Source organism: Helianthus annuus, chromosome 9, assembly GCF_002127325.2.
Source record: "Helianthus annuus cultivar XRQ/B chromosome 9, HanXRQr2.0-SUNRISE, whole genome shotgun sequence".
In the NCBI taxonomy this organism is placed as follows: Eukaryota; Viridiplantae; Streptophyta; class Magnoliopsida; order Asterales; family Asteraceae; genus Helianthus; species Helianthus annuus.
Genome location: NC_035441.2, coordinates 24,584,622 through 24,596,386, shown reverse-complemented (window position 1 = coordinate 24,596,386; position 11,765 = coordinate 24,584,622).

Here is an 11,765-nt window from a genome sequence, read left to right as displayed (position 1 = left end):
TTTCAAAAACACAAAAACAGTAGAAAATCAAAAATGAGTTTCCTGGAGAGCAAAAGAGAAAATGATAGTACATCAGTGGTCTATCCAAACCTCTTTATACCTTAAATGCAAAACGATAAGCAGCTCTATATAAGATGTATCGGTAGGCTCACAATCATTTTAAAGTGTGCAGGGTGATATAAATCTTAATCGACTGAAGACCAGGTGGGAACCATTCATTGGCATATGGTCTTAGTACCGAAATTTCGTTTGATAGATTGCCGAGGTTCTGAGATATTCGGTCTTTATGCTGCTTATCATCTGGGTATCATGGTTGTATCTTTTACCGAAAAATAACGGGGACGCAAGTCTAGATCTTCCATGATACTATACATACGTGTACATATTGCATACTGCATTCGACCTCAATAAGTGATAAACAATCACATGTCCAACTCAAATAAGTGATAAAATATCACATTTATCCGGGTGTCAAGTTCGTCTCTCTGCTGTACGGAAGTACTGACCTGTTCACGGACTTGCACCTGTGCCCTCATGCATATGAAAATCAAGTTCCTCATCAATAAGTGATTATATCACAAAGGACTTGTTTTCAAATCAAAATAAGTGAGTATCTCACAATTTATACGGTCAAACAGATGATAATCGGTATACTCACCGGTAAGATGAACTCTCGTGCATACCTTGATACGGGAATGTGTCGTGATGTGGATGAACACCGGTTGGTAAGTATAAATCATACCTTAACGTATCCTCTCGCCATGATTACATCTGATAAGTTGAGCTTAAGTGGACAACAATACCGATAATTGTTATAGGATGCTTATCTTAATGTTAACTAACTGAACAACAAGAGTGTTTTGGCATGACCGTACACTGATATGATTCTCTTACCCTCGAAACTCGCAAAAAGAATGTCTGTATATACCTGAAATCCGTGTTTTAATATAAACTTTATAAAAGCCAAAAAGATTTTATTTCTTCTTTATTTTCGATCGTACGATGTTGGAGCTCAAGTCTTCGTTGCCTGAAACCTGAACGAAAACCAAACTGACTAAATCTTCATAAACGGTCGAAATTTGCATGTTTTGAAAGTTAGAATTTAAAATTTGAAAAATTTATTAAACTTTCAAACTGTCGGACGGTGCTTGATTGTGACATGGTCATTCGTGTGTCATTTGCTTATACTATGTTCCAAGCAGTTGTTCTCATTACGCGTTTAGATTTCTTGCATGTGCAGATTCTAAAGGCTAGGAGAACATGGTCGATGACAAGCTTTGGAATGAAGACACGACGAGAAGGCACTCAAAAGATGAAGATGATTGAGTTGCCGCTGGCTATCATCAACACCACAAGGATCTCACTTCATAAAGATAAAGTCCATTCACGAGCATAACTCAAGGGGGAGCTTATGTTAAGGGGGAGTTTGTCAACACACTTCCTACATGATACGGGTAGTTTGTTGATACACTCTCTGCTTTCGAGACGTGAAGACTTTGAAGATCCTCCGACCATGAAGACTTGAAAGGACATCAGAGTTTTGGAAACTCGAAGACCAAAGACTGTCGAAGTTCGAGACAAGTCTACATCTATAGAAGATAAAGACAAGATAAAGACAAAGCTACAGCCAAGGGGGAGTTTGTTGGTGCACTTGTGTCTGTACTTTGTCTGTATTCGGTCTGTATGTAAACGATGTCCTAAATCAGTCTGTAAGTTGACCAAGTCAACTATCCTCCTAGTTTGACTTGGACAACATGATGTTTGTCTGGATCGAAGGATAGCCTCGAAGGATACGCATCATCCTTCGAGGTGCTCGAAAGATATGGTTCGACCATTAGACATCGAAGGATGATCATTCGATGTCCACGCTGATCGTTCGAGCTCCCTGTCATCGATAGATGATCCTTCGGACCATCTATCGATCCTTCGACCAAGACCTGCTATGTATGGGTATAAATACCCATGCAGTGTGTTAGTGTTAGGAGAGAGAAGCACACTTAGAGAGTTAGAGAAACTCTGCTGGAAAACACACACACACACACTTTAGAGAGTTTGCAAACAAGATTGTAAACATTGTGCTTGTAACCGAAAACCTTCATACGTATTAATACAGTGGTGTTAATCGGTGAACTTTGTGTGTTCTTGTGTTTGTTCTTGCTTCATCCCGGTTTGCCTACTAGCTTGGATTCCGCACTCGCTAGTGGGTTAGTATAACAAGGTTTAGGTTTGTTCTCGATCCTCCGAGAAAAGGGACCTACAAGAATCCGAGGAGGCCCACATTGTAGAGCCTTGCCTGTGAGCATCAGTAAAGGCTTATATATGAGAACTAGAGTCATGTCGAATGAGGAAGCCATGATTTATGGTGTCCTTGAGATGACGGGGAATGCGTTTGGCAACTGACCAACGGTTTTCGGTAGGAGCATGCATGTGTTGGCAGACATTGCTAATGGCAATAGTGATGTTAGGTCTAGATAAAGTGACATACTGAAGGGCCCCAACTAACTGACGGCATTTGACCAGATCTGATAACAGTGGACTATCTGCAAGAGAAAACTGTTGTGATGAGGTTATTGGAGAGGGTACCCATTTGTAGTCAGTAAATGCATTACAATGTAGAATATCCGAGATGTATTTCTTTTGTGACAGAAGAATATTCTTGCCTAAATGCAGTGTGATGAGCATCAGCTTGAGCAATGGAGTCTCAAAGCTTCCGAGCAGTAGTACCTTGGACATGAGAGAAGGGTGCTTCAGAAATAGTTGAGATGATGATCATGCGTGAGCATCATTTGCAATCCAGGATTGAGAATTGGGGTTGAGAGTAAAACTAGTGGTAGAGTCTGAAGCTGAAGCCATGGCAACAGTGGGACTCAGACAAGAATTAGAACCATCAATATAGCCGAATAAGTTGTTTGTGATAAAAAAAGGTTCAAACATAATTTTCAAGCACCCATATGTTGTTAGAGAGAGGGTAAAGGCAAATTTGTGCGAGTTGGTTGAAGCTTTTTCTTGTGGAGTTAACAAGGCAATGGTGGCTGTTTGTGAAGTGTTGTCGGTGACCTAGGACTGTCGCCTAAGAAGTGTCTTCAGTATATCACCAGCAATCAGGACTGTCTCCTAAGTTCGCTGAGCTAGTGTTGCTCAGTTTGAACTTGCATTCAGGCAGTGTCACTAGGCAATGTTGCCTAAGTCTAGTGTCATCGGGAGTGTCACCGGGACGTGTTGTGTTCAAAAGCAAGAGTGTGGCCTGGAGTGTCACCAAATCTTCATGTGACTGTCACCTAATCTTCATGAATTGAGTGTTACTGGCAACGGTAGACAGCAACGGTGGTTAGCTCTGATACAAGCTAAACACTGTTATTTGTGTGTAATTGTGATTGTTGTATTGAATGTAGTAAAAAAAAGGTTACAAGAATGGGGTATATATAATACCCATAGTTACACAAACTACTCTTTAATAATCACTTTGTTACACCTATAACCAATCATAAATACATTGTGTAAAATAAAATTTGAATAACAGGATTTGACGTTTGGCGGCGAAAACCAAATCAATGTTGTATTTTGATGTTGGGTTCAATTGACAAAATCATTGGAATTAAGGTGATGCTCCCCTTAAAGTTAAGGGTTCGAGCTCCACCATAGACGAATTTAGTGCAATAAACCATTAAAAAAAGAAAAGAAATAAGGTAGAGCCAAACTAACGAAGGAAATGAAACCAATGAAGTGTCCAGTTAAAATTAATATTTTTACAAATAATTTTATAACATTAAAAATAATCTACCTTATAATAAAAGATTCCAATTAATTTCATGTGTCAATCTCTAATAGTAATAATAATAATAATAATAATAATAATAATAAATAAATAAATAACCGATAAACGTACCTTATATGGCTCAAGAATTTTACAAATTCATCTTTTCCCCTTTTGTTTAGTATTTTTTTATTAATCTTTTTTAAAATTAAACTATAAATGAAAATACAATTAATAATAAAATACATAAATAGTAACATATAACAAAATAATTTATTTTGATACTCTAAAAATGTATAATGTATAATAACATGTATAAAACTAGAGTTAAATGTTCTTAACCAACTTGACATTTCATATCATATCATGATTAGTAATATATTTGGCATTTATGAAATAGGCGTAACCAATTACATTATATTTATTCAACCCGTGTATTATACGGGTTTATTTAACCCATGCAATATAGGTGTTTTTTAAGATATGTTTTTATTAGTTTGTATATAAAATTGTATATATTCGACTCGTGTAATAAACGAGGTTCTTACCTAGTACGCTAATAAAGCTCAAAATTTATTTATAACAAAATTTTATAGACGATACTGATTTGAAAAGGTAATTATTTTTTTCGAATATTGTTTTTTTTTTTCAACATTAACTCTTGGTTTCGAACATGCACTACAAGAAAAGTCACCATTAGTGGCGACACCTTTAGCGACGACGCAGGGCATTAGCGGCGACAACATCGCGTGTCGCTGCTAATGCCCTGTGTCGCGGCTAAAGGTGTCGCCGCTAATGGTGACGATCCATTTGAGCCAGCAGCAGCTTCTCCTAGCCATTGATTAGGTGATCATCCAATGGTGGACATCTCTCTTGCTTTTCTCCATCTTAAAAAAACACACACCTCCCCTTCATCCTTCTCATACACATCACACTTAACTTTCAACTACACACCACCACCTCCAACGTCAAGCTGATCTACCACCGTCGGACCATAACAACCATCAAGCTCCACCACTATCAAGCCGAACCACCACCACTGTCACCGTCAAGCCGGAGCACCACCACTGTCACCGTCAAGGCGGAACACCACCACTGTCACCGTCAAGCCGGACCACCACCACCACTGTCACCGTCAAGTCAAGCTGGAACACCACCACTGTCACCATCAAGCCGGACCACCACTTTCAAGCTGCACACCACCGTCAAGCTCTGTCGTCAAGCTCCGGCCACTAGCTAGTTTTTATCTCTTGTAAATCATGTAGTGTTTATCTTAGAAAATCATGTTATGTAAATCTGATTTTAATGAGAAAATATGTAGTGTTTTGCTTCATTATCGAATTCAAGCAAGTTTAGTAACAAATTAGTCGTGTTTTGTTGGTATGAAAATTGATAAAGCCGTCTCCGGTGAATTTTCAGGCGAAACTCCGACGAAGCATTAGTGGCGACACAATAGCGGCGATTACTTAGCATTAGCGGCCGAGTATTAGCAACGTCATCAATAGCAGCGACATGTCGCCGCTAAAAGTTTTAGTAGCGACAAAAGGGGTCTTTAGCAGCGACTCATGTCGCCGCTATTGGTGACCATTTCTTGTAGTGATGACCGTACTGGTACAAAGATTAGACATGGTTATTTTTACCACTTACTTGGGTTTATATTCAGCTTCATCGTTCCTAACTAAAATTAGATGGGTGTAAATGAAAACTAAAACACCTTTAAGTGTGTAATTATAATTGTTTGTATTGATTGTGATTAGGATTTTACAAGAAGACGTGTTTATATATTAACCATATTTACACAATACTATCTCTAGTTGTATTTACATAATATTGTCTCTAACTAATCATAATTATATTGTGTTTAAGACTCTCCCGCAGACTAAGGCCAGGAAACGACTTGTAGCTTGGAATGTAAATCTGTGAGTAGGTAGAAGCTTTGTAAAGATGTTTGATCTTATGTAGATATGAATTTGATCTGTAGTTTTCCTCTGCTACCTTTTCTCGTACAAAGTGAAACCGACTTCGAAATGTTTTGTTGTTGCATATGGAAGAGTAGATTTCTAGAGACATGGGTAGCAGATAGTTGGAGGAGAAGTTTTGTCTATCCCAAGTTCTTTCGGTAGGGCTTGTAGCCATGTGAGTTCAGCCACCGCATCTGCTAAAACTTTGTATTCTGATTATGTGGAAGACCAAGAAATAGGTATATGTTTTTGTGTGATCCATGAGATGAGGTTGGAACTCGTATATATGGCGAATCCCTAGCTAGTGAGCAATCGTAAAGGCTTGTCGATAAGAGCTTGAGTCGTGACGGAGGAGCAAGCCATGGTCAATTTTGCCTTTAAGATATCGAAGGATGCCTTTTGCAGCAAACCTGTAGTTCTCTGTGGGAGCATCCATGTATTGGCGGACTTCATTGACTGCAAAGGTGATGTCTAGTCTACAAAGGTTATGTATAGCAGTTGTTGGTGCACTTGTGTCTGTACTTTGTCTGTATTCGGTCTGATATAAACGATGTCCTGATTTGTATTGTAAGTTGACCAAGTCAACCATCCTCCGGTTTGACTTGGACAACAGTTGAAAGATGTTCTGATCGAAGGATAGCCTCGAAGGATACACCTGATCCTTCGAGGTGATCGAAAGATATGGTTCGACCATGGTTCGACCATTAGACCTCGAAGGATGATCCTTCGAGGTCCATGCTGATCTTTCGTGTGAACTATGATCGATAGATGATCCTTCGGACCATCTATCAGATCCTTCGATCCAGACCTGCTGAGCTGGGTATATATACCCATGCATGTGTTGAGTGTGAGTTAGTTCTGTAGTTCTGCCATTTTCACACACCCGAGAGATAGAAGCTTAGAGAGCATTCTGCCCAGAACTCACTCACACACTTAGAGAGTTTATAGAACACTTCTGTAAACATTGAGCTTGTAACCGAACCTTCATTTGCATTAATACGACTAGTGTTAATCGGTGAATCTTTGTGTGTTTGTTTCTCTACTTGCTACTAACTCGGTTTGCTTGCTAGCTTGGATTCCGCACTCGCTAGTAGGTTTGTATAACAAGGTTTAGGTTCGTAATCCTCCGCGAAACAGGGACCTACAAGTGGTATCAGAGCCTCGCTCTTTACCTTGTTTAAAACCGGGTTTGTTCAAGTGTTTGGTGTGTTTGAACACTTGGTTTAGCACCCGTTTTTGGTGGTTTTTCTTGCTTGTTTAAACTGAAAAACGGTTTCTAAACCTTCGGGAGTGTTCAAGTTTGGGTTGGGTAACATAAAAATTGGTTTTTAGAAAACTTTGTGTTTTCCGGTGGTATTCCGGTGTGTTTCCGGTGACTGAACTTGAGGATAAGGTTTTGCCTTTTTGGGTATAATTTTTGAAAGTCAAAAAGTTTGGTGGAAAGTTGTGCATAAACATCCCTTCTGCCGAAAGCAACTTCACCAACCCCTGTCACCTTTTCACCAACCTTTCACATCAGATCAGATTGTGTCAGAGCTCTCGAAAGATATCTTTCGACATCGAAAGATCATCCTTCGATATCTTTCGATCAAGGAGGGCTCGAAAGATTTATATCCTTCGACCCATCCTTCGAAGTCTGAAACATATCCTTCGACAGAGGAATCTTTTCGAAAGACTAGTGTCCGAAAGATTAGGATCCTTCGTATTGGTGAATCTTTCGAGATCTGTTGTTCGAAAGATAAGGATTTGGCTCGAAAGATAAGGATCTTTCAAAGGGAATCTTTCGAGTTCTTGAATCTTTCGAAATCATTGTTCGAGAGTCAACAGTAATCTTTCGAGTACTGTTGATCCTTCGAACAAGGTTATATCTTTCGATTGAGGTTTGTTTATTGTTAACAAGTTTCTGTGATTTCAGATCTTTCGACCAGGATCTTTCGGTTGTGTTATCTTTCGGATCATTCTTACTTAGCATTTATTTTGCTTATCTATCATGAATCCGAGTTGGTGGGGAAGTCCGGCTCCAGACAGTGGAAAATACATGAATACCAGTCAATCTCCATCATGGGCCGAATCTCCGGTATCTACATCCTCACAAACAAATGCCACTCAAGCTGGTCAATGGGCGTTTGTTTCAAATCAAACTCCGAGTATTCAAAGTCTTCTACTAAGCGAAAGTGAAACCGGAAGTTTGAACAGGCCTCCAAAGTTGATGCATCTTAATGAATATCCGGGATGGGTTGATCGTTTCCATACATATATTCTTGGTCAAAATACAGAGTTATGGTTGCGGTTTACTACGGAATTCGATCAAACTATCGAGGTTGCTGCTTCTTCTACAGCTACATTTGCCGATCTTCCTGAAGATCAAAAGAAGACGTATGACTTAGAAAAGAAAGCATACGCTATTCTTACTCAAGCACTGAGCAAGGATATTTATCATCAGTTCGTCAGTTTCAAGACTACGAAGAAGCTGTGGGATGCATTGAAGACCAGAGGAGTAGGTAATGAAGCCACACGTCAACTACGACGAGATCTACTGAAGAAAGAATTCGATGGCTTCACATGTATGGATAAGGAGTCCTTGGGAGATATGACAAGCCGCTTCTATCACCTACTTACTGAGCTGACCAACTTTGAAGTCACAACGACTCCAACAGAGGTGGTAAAGAAGTTTGCTGATGCATTGCCTCCTCAATGGAATAACTTCCTGGAAATCTTGAAGTACAACGGAACGTTGAAAACTACAAATATCAACGATTTCGTGCAGCTTCTGGAGAACAAGGATCAGGAAGAAACGTTGAAGGCAAAGAGAGTTGCAGTGCCACAGAATCCAGAGATGTATTATGGCACCTCCACTACTTCATCTGCAAAAGCCGGTTCACATGCTCCACTTCAGACGGCGTTTGTCACAAGCACGGATATGTATGGCAATCCAGTGCAAGTTCCTGTAAAGCCGCCTCCAACCACAGATCTGTATGGAAATCCAATACAACCACCTCCTCCTCCTCCTGCTCAACAACCACAATATGCGTGTTATGGAGGAACATCATCTGCTGCAGGTCAACAATCAAAGTCAAATACAGTACAGCTTGACACTTCAAGTTTTTCTAAAATCAGTGTAGAAGTAGCTAAGGAACACATGGAGCTGCTTAACACTGTAGTGAGCGCGTACTGTGGGTTGATAGAAGGTCAGATTGGAAATATTAATCTGACACAAGAAGATTACAGGCAGATTGATAAGGAAGAGATGGACTTGATGGATATCAAGTGGGCCTTTGCGAGTGCTGTGAGAAGAGCAAAGGATTGGATGGAAAGTACTGGCAGAACCAGCTTGGAAAGTAAGCGAGACACCAAGTATGGGTTTGATAAGCAGGCTGTTAAATGCTTCAACTGTGGTGAACGGGGCCACTTCAAAAGGGAGTGCACAAAGCCAGCCCAGCACGGGAATCAAAACCCCTTCAGAAACCAAGGCAATCAGCAGAACAGAAACAATGATCGTACATTGGTGCCTGTCAACAACCAAACCAACCGAGCACTTGCAGTACAGGTGGATGAAGGTTGTGACTGGTCAATCCAGTTGGGTGGCGATGCTCCTGATGGAACAGCATGTTTTGCTCAGATTGTGAAGGAGCTAGTTCACACCAGTGGTAGAGAATCTTCTGCCAGTGGTGATGAATCGTCTGAAGATGAAGACTCTTCTGGCTATAGCAGGAGTGCTGATGAAGAATCATCCAATTCTGGTGATGATTATATGGGTGAGACATCGAATGCAGCAATCGATGCAGATATTGATGAACTCTTGGAGGAAGCTGCAGCAAAAACCCAAAGAAGATCTATTTTGGTGGATCAAGCTGCTTATACTTCGTCTTCTCTCCATTCAGCCTTTATGGCTAATGTCGACGGTTCATCAAGTCAGGTATGTGTCGATGAACCCACTGCTGTTAATTGTGATAAATGTGCTAGGTTGCATGCTAGATGTGCTGAAATGGAGAAAGGTATGTCTGAGTTGCAAGGCAAACATGATGCTTTACAAGCTAGTTTGTTTGACTTGCAAGACAAACATACTACTGTGAATGAGAATTTGACTAACTTGCAAAGTAAGCATGACGCTTTGCAAGAGAAATATGATGTGACATACATCCACAATCAGAAATTGACTGTGGATCTCTCTAAATGCACAGAAGCCAACATGTTTTATGAAAACCATGAAAAAGAATTTAAGTCAGTAATTGAAACATTAAAGAAGGATAAAACTGAACTGACTAAAATGGTTTCAAGAAAACAAACTGATATCAATTTGTATATATCTCGCCTTGAGAGTATGCAAAAAGAGATGGCTTGTGTGAAAACCGAAAGTGATGCGATCAAACTCAAGCTAGACAGTTATTTGAGTTCTAGCTATGTGTTAGATCACATCATTGACGTTCAGAAGGAAAAGAGAGATGTCACATGCATAGGCTACAAGAAGTGTCCACCACCAGTGAGACATAACTATGACGCCATGCCTGATGAAGAGGACAGGGTTTTCTTTGAACCTACTGTGCCTCTAGATGTTAAGGAGTTTGCTGCAGGACTCGGATACCAAAAGGAAGTATCCTTAGATTCAGATGTGTCAGCAGATACATTTGTGAGTGCTGAACAGAATCAAGATCCTCCAGTTGTGATTGAGGATGCTGATTCGTCTGATGATGAATCTGACGATACTGTCCCAGCAAAGTCTGATGCGGTAGCCAAAAACGAGGACATACCTCTTGAGAATCACATTCTATGTGATCCCCCCGTCAAACCCGCTAAGACTGTTGCAACTGAGTCCTCGTCTGAGAAGGAGTCGGAGAGTGTGAATTTGCTGTACACTCTAGTTGGTGATGATAAAATTTACTCAGACAAAGATTTTCCCATTAAGAATGTTAATCAATCCTTAATCTGCAAAGTCTTTGAAAATTCGACGAGTAAGTTTTTGGGAAAGGCAGGACCTAAAGTTACAGTCACCCAGTGTCCTCCAATCCCAAAGGCTGAAGTTCGAAAGCAATTTGGCAACAAGAAATTGCCAACAGTGCCAACACAGCAAAATCACACCAAACCCAAAGGTAAAGCACCGGCTCCAGTGCAAAATAAGCCGAACCAAAAGAAGAAGAAGAATGTTAACTTTGTGAAATCGACGGGAACAGACAAAATTGAGAAGTTTGAGAATCAATCTAACTTAGATTTTGTCAAGAAAGCTTTTGTCGAGAAAAGAAATGAACCAAGTAGTTCAAAACCTAGTACCTCGGGTTCACAAAGTTCAACATCATCGGCTAGACGATCACATGATTCTTCAGGGTTTGTAGAACGAAGATCATGTTTTGAGTGTGGAACCATTGGGCATATTATTAGAAACTGCCCATATCTTCATAAGCAGAAAGGAAAGGTTGATGATCCCCGTGGTAAGACTGACCGTAAGCCATCTGTTTCCACAAAACAAGATCCCCGACTTGTAAAAGAAAGGGAAAAGAAACAGAAACGGCAACAGGTCAAGAAAATTGAAAAAGCGATTAAAACCGATGTGGTTCATAAACAATCTGTTGTTGTAAAACCAGAAAATTCTAAAACTTCAAATCATCAAGAAGTTAAAATTTTAAAGAAAAACACTGGTGAAACCAAACAGACTTGGAAACCAAAAACGGTTGTTGAATCAGGGGGACCATCACAATTCACCAACCATCAAAGACAAGAAGTTATTGTCATTGATGAAAATGGAAGACCCAAGACCACAATGGCTTGGGTCCCCATCTCCAACTAATTCATTTGAGTTCATGTGCAGGGTGCTTCAGGAGGAACTATCAGTAGTCACTGGATTGTTGATAGTGGGGCATCCAGGCACATGACGGGCGACATGAAGCTTCTCTACGACGTTAAATCTATTAGAGGAGGTTATGTTGCTTTTGCTGGAGATAAAGGTGGATACATTACGGGAGAAGGAATGATATCCAACGGGATTGTCAGCTTTGACAAGATCAATTTTGTGCAACAACTTGATCACAATCTTCTTAGTGTTTCTCAAATCTGTGACA